Raw genomic sequence first — 12,535 nt, 5'->3', positions numbered from 1 at the left:
ACTATCTCTTTCAGGTTCCTTCTCTACAAGCTCCTTCCTGTCAGCATTTAAACAGGCTCAAATCTTTCCTATATTTAAGAATCTTCACCTTTCCCCTACTCTATGCTGTTCTTATCATAGCTAAGTATCTTTTCTGTTTTATGTATTCCTGCTATTTTTTACATCTTTATCTGTCTCTCACTTTTTAACATGCTGAACTGGTTTCCAACTTAACTAATTCTGCTATTGAAATTCCTTCAGAAAATCAGAAATGACTTTTTTATAGAAAAATTCTGTGGATACCTTTAGGATTTATCTTTATGGTCTCTAGGTGACATTTGTGGTTGGGATCACTTCTTAATTCTTCAAAAACTTTTCCCTTGGCTCTTTGGACAATTCTCTCTCTCTTGATTTCCCCCCAATCTCTTTGGATTCTTCTTCTCAGTCTGGTTTGCAGCTACTTCTTTCTCTGCCTTTTCCTCAACCATTGGTTTTCCTAGAAGGTCAGTCCAAAGCCTTGCCTCCTGCTCATGGTCACATGTTCCCTGGATGATCTCATTCACCCTTTGGCCTTGAAGTACCATCTATTTGATTATAACTATCAAATCTATACCCCAGATCTTCCTTCTGAACTTCTCTTGGTACCTAACTATCTTCTGGAGAATTTTTCAGTTTCTCATATAAACATCAAACACTATATGTCTCCAAAAAAAGTGACTAGTGTTCCCTCCCAGTGTGCTTCTTTTCCTGTGATTTATAGTGATGAGTGGCAGCACTCAGTTGTTTAGCCTTGTGTATTTCCCTGGAACATCTCTATTCCCATGTACATATTCGTTTAATCACCCAATGCTGTGAATATTGTCTCTAAATCATTCAAATTCCCTCCAGGCCTATGATTCTGATGGGCTCTTGGGCTGTTTCTAGATCTTAGCTATTGTAACTAATACTGCTATGAACATAAGGGTGCATATTTTCTTTCTGATTGGCATTTCAGGCTTCTTAGAATGTAATCCTAGAAGTGGGGTCACTGGATCAAATGGCAATCCCATTTTAAATTTTTTTGAGGAAACAAAACACTGTTTTCCATAGTGGTTGCACCAGTCTGCATCCCCACCAGCAGTGCACCAGAGTTTCTTTTTCTCCACATCCTTGTCAGCGCTGATTTATTGATTTATTGATGGTAGCCATTCAGGTATGAGGTGATACCTCATTGTTGTTTTAATTTGCATCTCTCTGATGAATTGAGCATGTGCATCTCTCTGATGATTAGTGCCATTGAGCATGTTTTCATATGTCTCTTGGCCATTTCTGTGTCCTCTTTGAAGAAGTGTCGATTTAGGTCCTCTGCCCATTTTTAATTGGATTGTTTGTCTTCTAATTGGAATAAGTTGTATGAATACTTTATATATTTTAGAAATTAACCCTTATAAGATGTATCATTGGCAAATATGTTTTCCCATACAGTGGGTTTCTCTTTTCATTTTGGTACTAATTCTGCTGTGCAGAATCTTTTTAGTTTGATGTAGTCCCACTTGTTTAATTTTTCCTTTGTTTCTCTTGCCTTAGGCGATGTATCCATGAAAATTCTGCTATGTGAGATGTCTGATATTTTGCTACGTATGCTTTCTTCTAGGATTTTCCAACCTGAGTCAGGTTTACTATGACTCATCTTTCTGTTACATCAATAGTGTAGAAATGTTGCCAAGTACATGAAAATATAATATCAAATAAACTTGACTATAAAAGATTTTGTATTTATTTTGTGAATCAGTGTACCCATAATTATGGAGTCTTTTGAAGACTTGGGACTTTTTGTTCATGAATGCAACAGCTTTTAATTTCTGAATATTGCATTTTTATCCTAGCAAGACCAGTAGTTATTGCTGAATAGTTTACATTCATGTACTTTTAAAATTTCTTTAAATAACACATACATTATTTTACTTGATCCTCATAATAACTTGCAGAGGAGGTAAAGTGCTTTTCCCATCATTTTTTTATGGTTTCATGACTTACATTTAAGTCTTTTTCCCCTTTTCAGTTTATTCTTGTGTATGGTGTAAATTGGTGATCTAGGTTTTTTTTTTTTTTCATGTACCTGTCCAATTTTCCCAGCACCATTTATTGAAGAGACTTCCTTTATTCCTTTGTACACTTTTGCCTCTTTTGTCAAATATTAATGGAGCAAAATAGCTTTGGTAAATTTCTGGGTTCTCTATTCTGTTCCATTAATCTATATGCCTATTCTTATGCCAGTACCAGGCTGTTTTAATTGTGGTGGCTTTGTAGTATAGCTTGATATCTGTTATTGTGATACCTCCAACATTGTTCTTTCTCTGGATTGCTGTGGCTATTTGGGGTCTTTTTTAGTACCATATAAAATTTTGGAGTATTTGTTCTACATCTGTGAAATATGTCATTGGCATTTTAATAGGGATTGCATTGAACCTATAAATTTCTTTGGGTATTATGGACATTTTTTTCTACATTTGTGAAATATGTCATTGGTATTTTAATGGGGATTGCATTGAATCTATAGATTGCTCTGGGCAGTATGGACATTTTAATGATGTTAATTATACCAATCCATGAACATGGTATAGTCTTCTCCTTGTTTATATCTTCTTCTATATATATTTTTTTTCAATGTGCTGTTGTAAACTGGGTCTTGAATGTTGTTGTCCCATGTGTGGATGGAATCTCCTCTCAGGCTGACTGACTGTGAGGCCCACCCTGACCACATTGTGCGAGCTATTGTGGAGGTGCTGACAGAACAGAACACAATACAACAAAACAAAATAAGAAACAAAACAAAGACATACACAAGACCCCTGAAACAACAACAAAAAACAACCACAAAAGAAGAGAGAATTAGGAAGGAGAAAAGCCAGCAAAATGCTAGAAGAAAAGAAAGAAAAAAATATATAAGGAGAAACAAAAGGGAAAGAAAAAGGAATATGAAAGGGCAGAGATGAAATTAAAAAAATAAGAAAAAAATAGGAGAAGGAAAATTGTATAAAAGAAAAGTGGAAGAAAAAATTTTGAAAAGAAAAAATAGAGGAGAAAGCAGATAGACCAAAAATAAGAAAAGGAAAAAAGGACGAGAGAGCAGGAGAAAGAAGAAAATAAATAGAGAAAGAAAAGGGAAGAGAAAGATTAGATATATGAAAGAAAAAATAGAGACTAAATGATAACAAATCAATAAAGTAGAAAGGAAAGAAAGAAAGAAAAAAGTGGTGTTTGTCTCAGCAGAGTTTAGAGCCTCCGGGGAGTTCCCTTTGGATCCTGCTCTTCTGATGACTGTGGCTGACTGTTTTTCCTGCCAATTCTGAGCTTCCCAGGAGGTACCTAGGTGCTAACCACTGTCAGAAACTGTAACAAATCAATAAAGTAGAAAGGAAAGAAAGAAAGAAAAAAGTGGTGTTTGTCTCAGCAGAGTTTAGAGCCTCTGGGGAGTTCCCTTTGGATCCTGCTCTTCTGATGACTGTGGCTGATTGTTTTTCCTGCCAATTCTGAGCTTCCCAGAGGTACCTAGGTGCTAACCACTGTCAGAAACTCTCTTGCTTTGGCTTTCAGCAACCTGTTTAAAGCTTCAAACGATCCACACTTTGCGTCTGTCTCCACAGGATTTGGCTGTGCACAGAAGGGACTAGGCTGCACTGTAAGGCCGGTTTATTAGCAGCACAGGGCCCGCTGGATAGGTCAGAAAACTTCCCCAGATTTCCCAGGCTCTGTCTCCAGCCACCTTCACCTGCCAGCCAGCTGTTCATCACTCAAAGTCTGTTTCTAAAGGGGCTTTAGGTGGAATGGAAGTATTGACCCCTGAGTGGCCCATGAGGGGAAGGTGCTGTTCAGATTTCAAGGAATATGATGGTTGTGTTTCCTCATCCCAATGCTACTCCTGAGAGTGACTTAGAATATTTCCCTGCCTTTGGCTGAGTGGAGATCCTTGTATGCAACCCAGTGGGATCAACTGGATACCAGGAGTTTCTATCAGCTCTCCTATTGGAGGGAAGCACCTGTCAGGTTCCCAGGACAGTGGGGTGGAGGTCTCCACCCACAATCCAGTCACTGATGCTCCCTGAGACTGTTCAAACCCATAGGCTTGGCTTCTGCTGCTGTCTCCTCTGCAAAGTTCCAGTGCAGGATGTGGCAGGCAGGGCCACTGAGGGTGGGACAGGTTGTATCATCTTTCCCTGAGCTGTGGCTTCTGGGAGAGGCCAGGCCTCTCTGGAAAAATGGTTGTTTCGGTTTGGGGTGGTACGACTGAATGTAGGTCCCCAGGCCACCGCTTTGCACATCTCCCCCAATGCTTCCCAGCCCAGCTTCTCCTTAGGCTCCTTGGGTCAGCACCACCCTCCCTCCACTAAAGCCTCAGGTGAGTAGCTGCAATAAAAACCTTGTGCTCTGGGTTAAAAACAAACAAACAACAACAAAAACCCCTCAGGGTTTATCTACTACCGGCTCTGGTCTCCCCAGCAGCCAGAAGCCCTGCCCCCTTTCATGGCTGGATGTTACGTGAGCCACTGTTCTTGGCTCTGTTGTCTTGGGCTGTGGAACCCAGCCTGGGTTCAGGCCTTGATCTTCTCAGGGAAATAACCCTCCCATAGCTGAGAGGTCCCTCTTCACTCTTGGCCTGCTGCCTGTGGAACCTCACTTGGGACCTTACCCTTTCTGCCACTCTCCAGGTGCCTTCTGTCCTTTCTTGATATAATCTCCTCCTCAGCTGGTCCTCAGTTAGTAATTCCAGGTGAATGTTGCTCAAGTTAGTTGTATTTCCTGTCTGGTTCTGGGAGGAGGTGCAGACTGCCTATTCAGCTGCCAACTTCCCTCCAACTATTTCTTCTTTTCTGCATCAAGTCAGCCCAGATATGAAACTCAGGTTCTCTCACAATTTTCAAAGAGCCTAACATTAATAATTGTGAGTGTGGGAAATTTACTGAAACTGGAGTGGAAGGGTATGGATGGGAGTCATGGAGGGTTTTATACTGTAGCAGTGTAAACAGCTTCAAATGGACCCTACAACCACCAGGGTCTCTAACTTGTCCATTACAGTGATCTTTTTCTCTAATTTTTTTTCTTAACTCTCTTGCAAAACTCAAATTCTTCTTCATCTTGTGCAAAACTATTTATCTAGTCTCTGACCTTGCTTTCTGATCCATGCCTTCAATGCTCATTTTACCTCAAATAGCTTGAGATATGTTACCTATCAAAGGCAGTTCATTTATTGAAAGAATGCTTTTTACTTTATTTTAATTTCTTATTGATTTTCTTAGAGAGAGAAAAGAAGTATATGCTCATCATGTCTGATAGGAAACTTGCACCATGACGCTGTATAATTAATATATGTTGAACGTGATCCCAGATTGTTTCATGCTTTCAGAAGTCCACATGGAAAGAAAACACTTCATGGGGTCAACTTTGCATGTGGTTGGTTGGTACTGCTTATGGCAGGGTTCATGTAAACACTCTCTTCTCTCTGACTCTATCTTTCCACTTCCTACCCCCCTGGCTTATTCTCTCATTGCTGTTCTTCCTACCCCTACTAATACATATGCAACACAAAAGGGAAAAGGAAGTGTTTATGTCCCCAAATTGTATCAACTTAATAAGGACTAAGAAATCATGATGTGAAAGAAATGTGGGAAAAATTAAAAAAAGAAGTGTGTGCGTGAGAGAGAGAGGAATATCAATTTGTTGTTTCACTTATTTATTTGTTCATTGGTTGATTCTTGTATGTGCCTTCACTGGGGAATCAAACCCACAACCTTGGCAGATTGGGACAACACTCTAACCAATTGAACTACCTGGCCAGCATTAAACTAACGCCTCCCAAAGCTCATTAGGAATTTACTATTCATTCCTTCATTCAATAAGTGTTTTTCAGGTGTGTGATGTGATAGGCACTGGGAATACAGAAGTTAAGAGGATGGGGTCCTTTATCTTGAAGAACTTAGTCTGGTCGGGAAATAGATGTGCCGCGAAGAGGTATATTTGCAGAGCTGAGAGCACAGAGAGGGTATGGGGATACTAGTTTAAAAAGGCAGGAAGTAGTTGTAGTGGGATTTGAAAGGGAAGAGGACTCTGGATGATACCTGCTTATTTGTAGCCAGGTCAGAAATTTACAGAAGAAGCACGTGGGTGACTGTGGATGCTGAAGTTGAAGTAGTTTTATATTGGGGGTGGGGTGGGGTGGTGGCCTTTTAGAAGGAGTTAATAATGTGGCACGACAGAAATTCTAGTGGTCTAGGTATATCAGTTGTAAATCTAACTCCCCCACTAACTAGAAGGTGACCATGAGCAAACTGTATGCCTTCTGGGACTTGGTTTCTTTGCTTTTTAAATGAGGGGAAAAGCACTTTTCCTCCTTTGGAAGTTACTGTTAGGAGCAAGTGAAATAATGTATGTGTTATTTAAAGAAATACAAAAAGTACATGAATGTAAGCTATTCAGCAGTAACTACTGGTCTTGCTAGGATAACAATGTAATATTCAGGAATTAAAAGCTGTAGCATTCATGAACAAAAAGTCCCAAGCCTTCAACAGACTCCATGATTATGGGTACACTGATTCACAAAGTAAATACAAAATCTTTTATAGTCAAGTTAACTTTATATTTGCATGTACTTGGCAACATTTCTACACTGTTGCTGTAACAGAAAGATGAGCCATAGTAAACCTGACCCTGATTTTTTTCCCAACCTGAGCAGATTGAAGGTGATGAGTCCAGGATTTTTAATACTGATGGTGGCTCCAAGTTTTTTGTCCATTTAATCTCATGGTGCATTCTGCCTGGAGAGAGTCCCCCTTTGCATGTGTGTTTAATTACAAAAAAATGCTTTCAAACTGTGAGTCAATTTATGAAACAGCAAACTGTAACATCTCTGAAGGCCACACAGGAACAGAAAGGCACACCAAGATCTATAGAAATGATTCGAAGCCATTAGCTGGCTCTGGGCTGAAGTTGTTTCAGGAAATATTCCTAGAGGTACAGTGTAACTTTAAAACACAAAGTCTACAGGATAAAAAAAGTTAAAAAGTACTCTGATTGATGTAGATTAGTATATAATTCTCAAAAGAAACATGTTAGAATGATACATTGGGCTTAGAAATAACTTGTAATAAGATTCTTTTCTCAAATATAGAATGAACTATTATTTGCAATTCAACTTTTTGTGTATTAAAAAAGATTAGTGTACAAGAAATCTAAGTTAATATCCCCTATCCTTTAAAAATTAAAAACTTCTAAAAAAGCATTTTTAATGAGGAAAGTAATAGTGAATTTAAATATTATTGTTTTAATTATATGCTTTATAAAGGTTTTTTTATATTTAAAATATAATTTGGGAAACTGTGTTTTACTTAGTGTGTTTCAGTGTGTCTTAATTAAAATTTATTTATTTATTTACCAAATCAAAGTTTAAAACATGTGGTTCAAGTCTAGGACAAAAATAAATAGCTAAAACCAATAATGAACTTGATTTAGTCTTTTATTCAGTACTAATGTTAAAAACAGAATATGAGACTACTCTCCTATTTTAATTCAAAATGACTAACGGAACCTAAGTATAAACTATAATTTTGCTTCTACCTGAAAATCAAATATTTCATAGAATTTCAAAACTATTACAAAGTAGAACAGTAACATTTAGCATTATGTCTCTAGGATTTGAGAAAGTGTTTGGCTGACTGATTTAAAATAACAATATGAATATTATGTAAAACTTTTATTGGATCAGATGAAAGTTTAGTTTTTAGTATCATGTAAGAGTAATTGAAATGTGAACTGATGTTTTATTGTTTTGAACATGTTGAATAATAACTAATCATCTGTTAGGCCAACTTCATTCAGGATTAGTGCAATTATGAAATTATTAAGTTCTATGAAAGTGGCTCTGGTCATTTGATCTAGTATTGACTAAACATAAATGGACTTATTTATAGAAATTTTTCTCTTCCAAGAGAATATTCCTTAAAGAACTAAAACTTTTATGATTAAATATTTTATTTTCAACCTTTAGAAAAGAGAGAATACATTCAAATAAGAATTACACAACAACCCTATAGCAATAAGTATTCTCATACAAACATAGTATTCTCAAGAGGGTATGAAAGGAAAGATGTCTTAAAAATTATGGTGATTTAATTTTATTTTGCCCTAGAATGACATTCTCTTGAGTATTTGTGAAAATGAAGATGAATATGCAGGGATACATTCGGTTGATTTTGTGCCAGATGGCCAGTTGCAGAGGCTGAACTAAGCTGAACTGATTGATTCGTTTTTGCCATATTGCATGCTGGCGTTCACCACAGTTCACATCATTCAAGTGGGAACATATTTGGTAGTGTTTTGTTTTTTTTAACCATTTCTTAAAAACTTTCTTGGAGTGACCTCTGCTTTAATTACATTTTTTTTCTGTTATATCAAATGGTCAGTTCCAGTAAACAGTTTCTTAAATTTAACTGTAATAGGAAAAAAGTTATACTTTCAATGTACTATTTTGTGATCATAAGATAAATTATTCATATTGAGAGATAAATATTTAAAGTAAATAAAAAAGCACTTGTCTAAATTTTAGGGGGAAATCCATAGTGAATAATAATTATGACTTAAATGAATTAAGTCCACAATAACTTTAAAGGAAAACAGGAGCATAGTTCCTACCTCCAAGCTGCTTGTATACTAATAGGGAGAAGAAGACAAATGTCAAATCTATTTTAATATTGTTGTTGTAATAAGTAGTTACATACACGTATTAGACATAGTTACTTCACAATCTATAGGAAAGCTACATGATTAAAAAGTGAAAATATAAACGACCGGGGTCCCTATTAGTCTATTTTAACAACAATATCTTAGTAGCCTCTTGGGGTATTTTGTCATTTCCTCATTCATTGGGATTCTTCTCTGTTTTGTTCATCAATACTTATCTGAAGGGGAAGAGAGAGAGAAAAGTTCAAAATATGCAAAATCTAGGTCTCTTCATATAGGCTTCTTCCAGGGTCTAGTATGTGAAGGCTTTGGACATGAGCTATTTTATAGTGACTGATAATTTAAAAAGCAAGCAGTGGCAAAAGCAGTTACCAAAATCCTGAAGAAAAAAAATCACTGAAGGACTCTTGGCCTAGGGTGAGTGATAAATGCAATGTATATTTCATTCACAGGCATTAAACTCAAAGGAATAATTGCACTTTCACAACTTTGGTGTTTCCCATTTTTAATATACATTTCAGGGGTCACCAAACAAAAAATTGAACATTTAGCATAGTTTTTAAAATTTTCCCCCAAAGGTAAGATGTTCTTGTTACTAAGCAAAGCAAACCTTTAGAAAAATGACAAAGCAAAAGAACAATCATCATAAACCTAAAAAAAAAAATCACAATTTTAAAAACTTTAATTACAACAAAGGACTTTGAATTTCTCATTTGAATTCCCCTTATTCCTTATAAAGGGAAAATATAATCTGAAAAACACTTAAAAATTATCTCTGGGCATGAGATACCAAGTTTTGAATTTTTGGTTATTCTTTCCCCACAGAAATTTTAGAGCAAATTGTAGGAAACGAAATGGATTTCCTCAAGGTGCACAAGGCTAAATTCTAATCTATTTTAGTTCTCATTTATATGTTTATCAAGATTCTGTGATGTCTTCTGTGAATGATGAGTGTGAGAAAAATTTAATAAGGAAACAGATTTTATTGTGAAAAGAGGGCTATAAATAGCATTACCTAGAAATGAAATTTGGCCTTTATTATTTGAGTTGAGAGGGAAAAACTTGCCAAATTATTCTGAGAAATTAGTTTTTTTTTTCATCTTCTGAAACTTGAAACTGACCAAATATATAAATCTCCACTCTGCCAAAAAATTCCCATGACATCCACGGTACCTCTGGTGATTTGGTGAGTCAAGCAGAGCAGCCGGCACAGCAGACTATAGGATTGAAAGAGATTAAAGGGGTGAACCTACAGTACTTTATTGACCTAGGTTCCCACATTAACCTGATCTGATCCTGTAATTACTCTGAATACAACAGGGCTTACAGTTCTCCTTAATAACACCCCATGCTTTTTTATTCTACAAAGAGATTTTGTACTCATATTCCTTACTCCTTTTCAGATTTGCAGATTTGTAGCAAGAGAGAATGTGTGTGGCTTTGCTGACACACCAGGAGAGAAACATACCTAATGTTCATGGGCAGTAAGTGACATAGTTTAACCTGTCCACAATTTTTTTAAAACTTAACTTGAAAGTTTCGTCTCCTATTTTCCAAAATAGTTATCCAAATTTCCTCCTGCACTTGAGTAGTAAAACAAAACACATGAGTACAAACACTGGCTAATTATGAAGGAAGATTTGGCATTAAACTTAGAGAATGGTTAAATTACCATAATTTCATTGCCTCTTCCAACTTTTACTTTTAAAATTATATTGAAACCCATTACCTATTTTAACCTATTCAGAATGATATATAGTCAGAAAGATCATGTATATGAGTGATATACAATGGTATAATTAATAATCAGTATTTTCTTTCAATTTAAACAGCTGCAGCTAGCTGATAAGGTATATTATGAGAAGAAAGTAATACCTGACTATTAATAATTATGATTTGGGGTATCAAAAATAGTGACATAATCATTCTACTCTTAAAAATAGATTAAAGTCTATAATAATTGACTGAGTTGAGAATTAAAAAGGTAAATAACGGTCAATATTAGAAGTTGGCAATTCAGTGTGTCATGAAGTCTTTAAAAATGTTATAGAGGAGGAGTTCTACTTCTCCATTTATAGCTTTTAATTTTCAGTGCAGTTGCGCAAAATTTCGAAAGCACATCTTCATAGTTCAGAAGCGATAAATGTGCTTGTGAGTAAGAAAGTAAGTGAATGTGAGAGTCAAAACAAATGGCCATCTGAGTTTCAGTTAGAGAAGAAATGACCAGACCAGAGAAACAGCTTTACAAGTATTACTTTCAACACCTGAAGTAAAAATATGTTTTGTAAGATTTCTATGAATATCATATTTGTCAAAATAATAATCTCTCTAAAGTGCCAGCATGACTAAGGCTTTTCCAGGATAATAAATAAGACCATTCACAGAATAAGTTTTGTTAGTTCCATTTTTTTTAAACAAATATTTAAAAAGCAAGTATGTTCTATCAATCCCCAGAAGAAAAGTAGGGGAGGGAGGGGGTAAGGGGAAGAGATCAACCAAAGGACTTGTATGCACGCATATAAGCCAAACCAATGGACATGGACAACAGGGGTATGAGAGCATGAAGGGGGGGGCGAGGAGAGGATGGGGGTTGAGGACACATTTGTAATTCCTTAACTAATAAAGAATTTTAAAAAAATAAAATAAAAATCAAGTATGTTCAAGAAAAAAAGTGTGCTACTCAATAAAGTAATGCTTTGACAGTTATGGGATATTGGATGGATGATATAATTTCACTTCTTTTTCAAGTTCCTGTTTAGAGCAATTAATACAAGTAGAATGTGGCATTTAATATCAGGACTTTGTTTTAAAATCTTTTATCATAATTTTCTCACCTTCCCAAATAAAGGGTTTATTATAAGTCAATTTGATTGGGCTGTCAAAAGACTCTTTCTTTGTTTCATTTTACTAAGAGTATGAATAATATACCAGTATATCATACTTTTAAGGAATAAGAAGTTGAAATGAGGCAGGTTAATAGTTTGCCAAACAATTTCAGTTTGCTTGTGTTTGCTGTGAGAACGATTTTGCTTTAAAAGTTTCATGTGCATACAATCTATTTAATAGTGTAATTCTTGGACACTATATTGTTATTTGAGGTTTTACATTGAAGGGAATATTAACAATGTAATCAATGACATTATGAAAATATTTTAGGCTTAAAAATACCAGTTAGTATTTTACAACTTTAAAAAAGTATACGTAGCATGTGTTTGGTAAGCGATACACAGCGAAATCTCATCTTTTTGGTAGCTATTTTTACCATAAGAATGAAAAAGCATTTGGAAACAGTAGGGTAGTTTTCATCTGTAGGATTAAAAGGAACCTGAACAGAAAAAATGGATTCATATCATCTTTTTCGGTACTAAACCTAGAGAAATATATAGCAGTTGATTTATTATAAGTGGGTTGAATTTTCTCTCCTGGTGGGCCTTTCAAACCTTCAGTTGCTGTTCTTATCCTTGCTGTGTGAATATCATTTTTATATCACTTTTTGTTGAAAGGAATTTCCCATGAAAGCTCACAAAAGTAGCCTGGAATGTGATTATCCTTTTTCCATGAAAATTTTGATGGTTTTGGGTCAGTATTACACCTCTGTTCACTGACTTAATGTGCACCAGTCTCTATAAAAAAGGGAATTGTTCATGAATGGGAATGGGCATTATAGTTCCAAGGACCAGAGAGGTTTCCCTCTGTAAAACACAAAAGCACCAAAATGACAGTAATAGGAAACTATGCTATTAGAAAATGCTATGGAGTTTGGTAAATTTTTATAGTTCTTGTAGATGATAAAGTAACTATTTTCCTCCTCATCTTGGAAAAATTTAGTTCCAATAGAGGGTAG

The sequence above is a fragment of the Myotis brandtii genome, unplaced genomic scaffold, assembly GCF_000412655.1.
Source record: "Myotis brandtii unplaced genomic scaffold, ASM41265v1 scaffold1053, whole genome shotgun sequence".
In the NCBI taxonomy this organism is placed as follows: Eukaryota; Metazoa; Chordata; class Mammalia; order Chiroptera; family Vespertilionidae; genus Myotis; species Myotis brandtii.
This window is presented reverse-complemented; position numbering follows the sequence as displayed.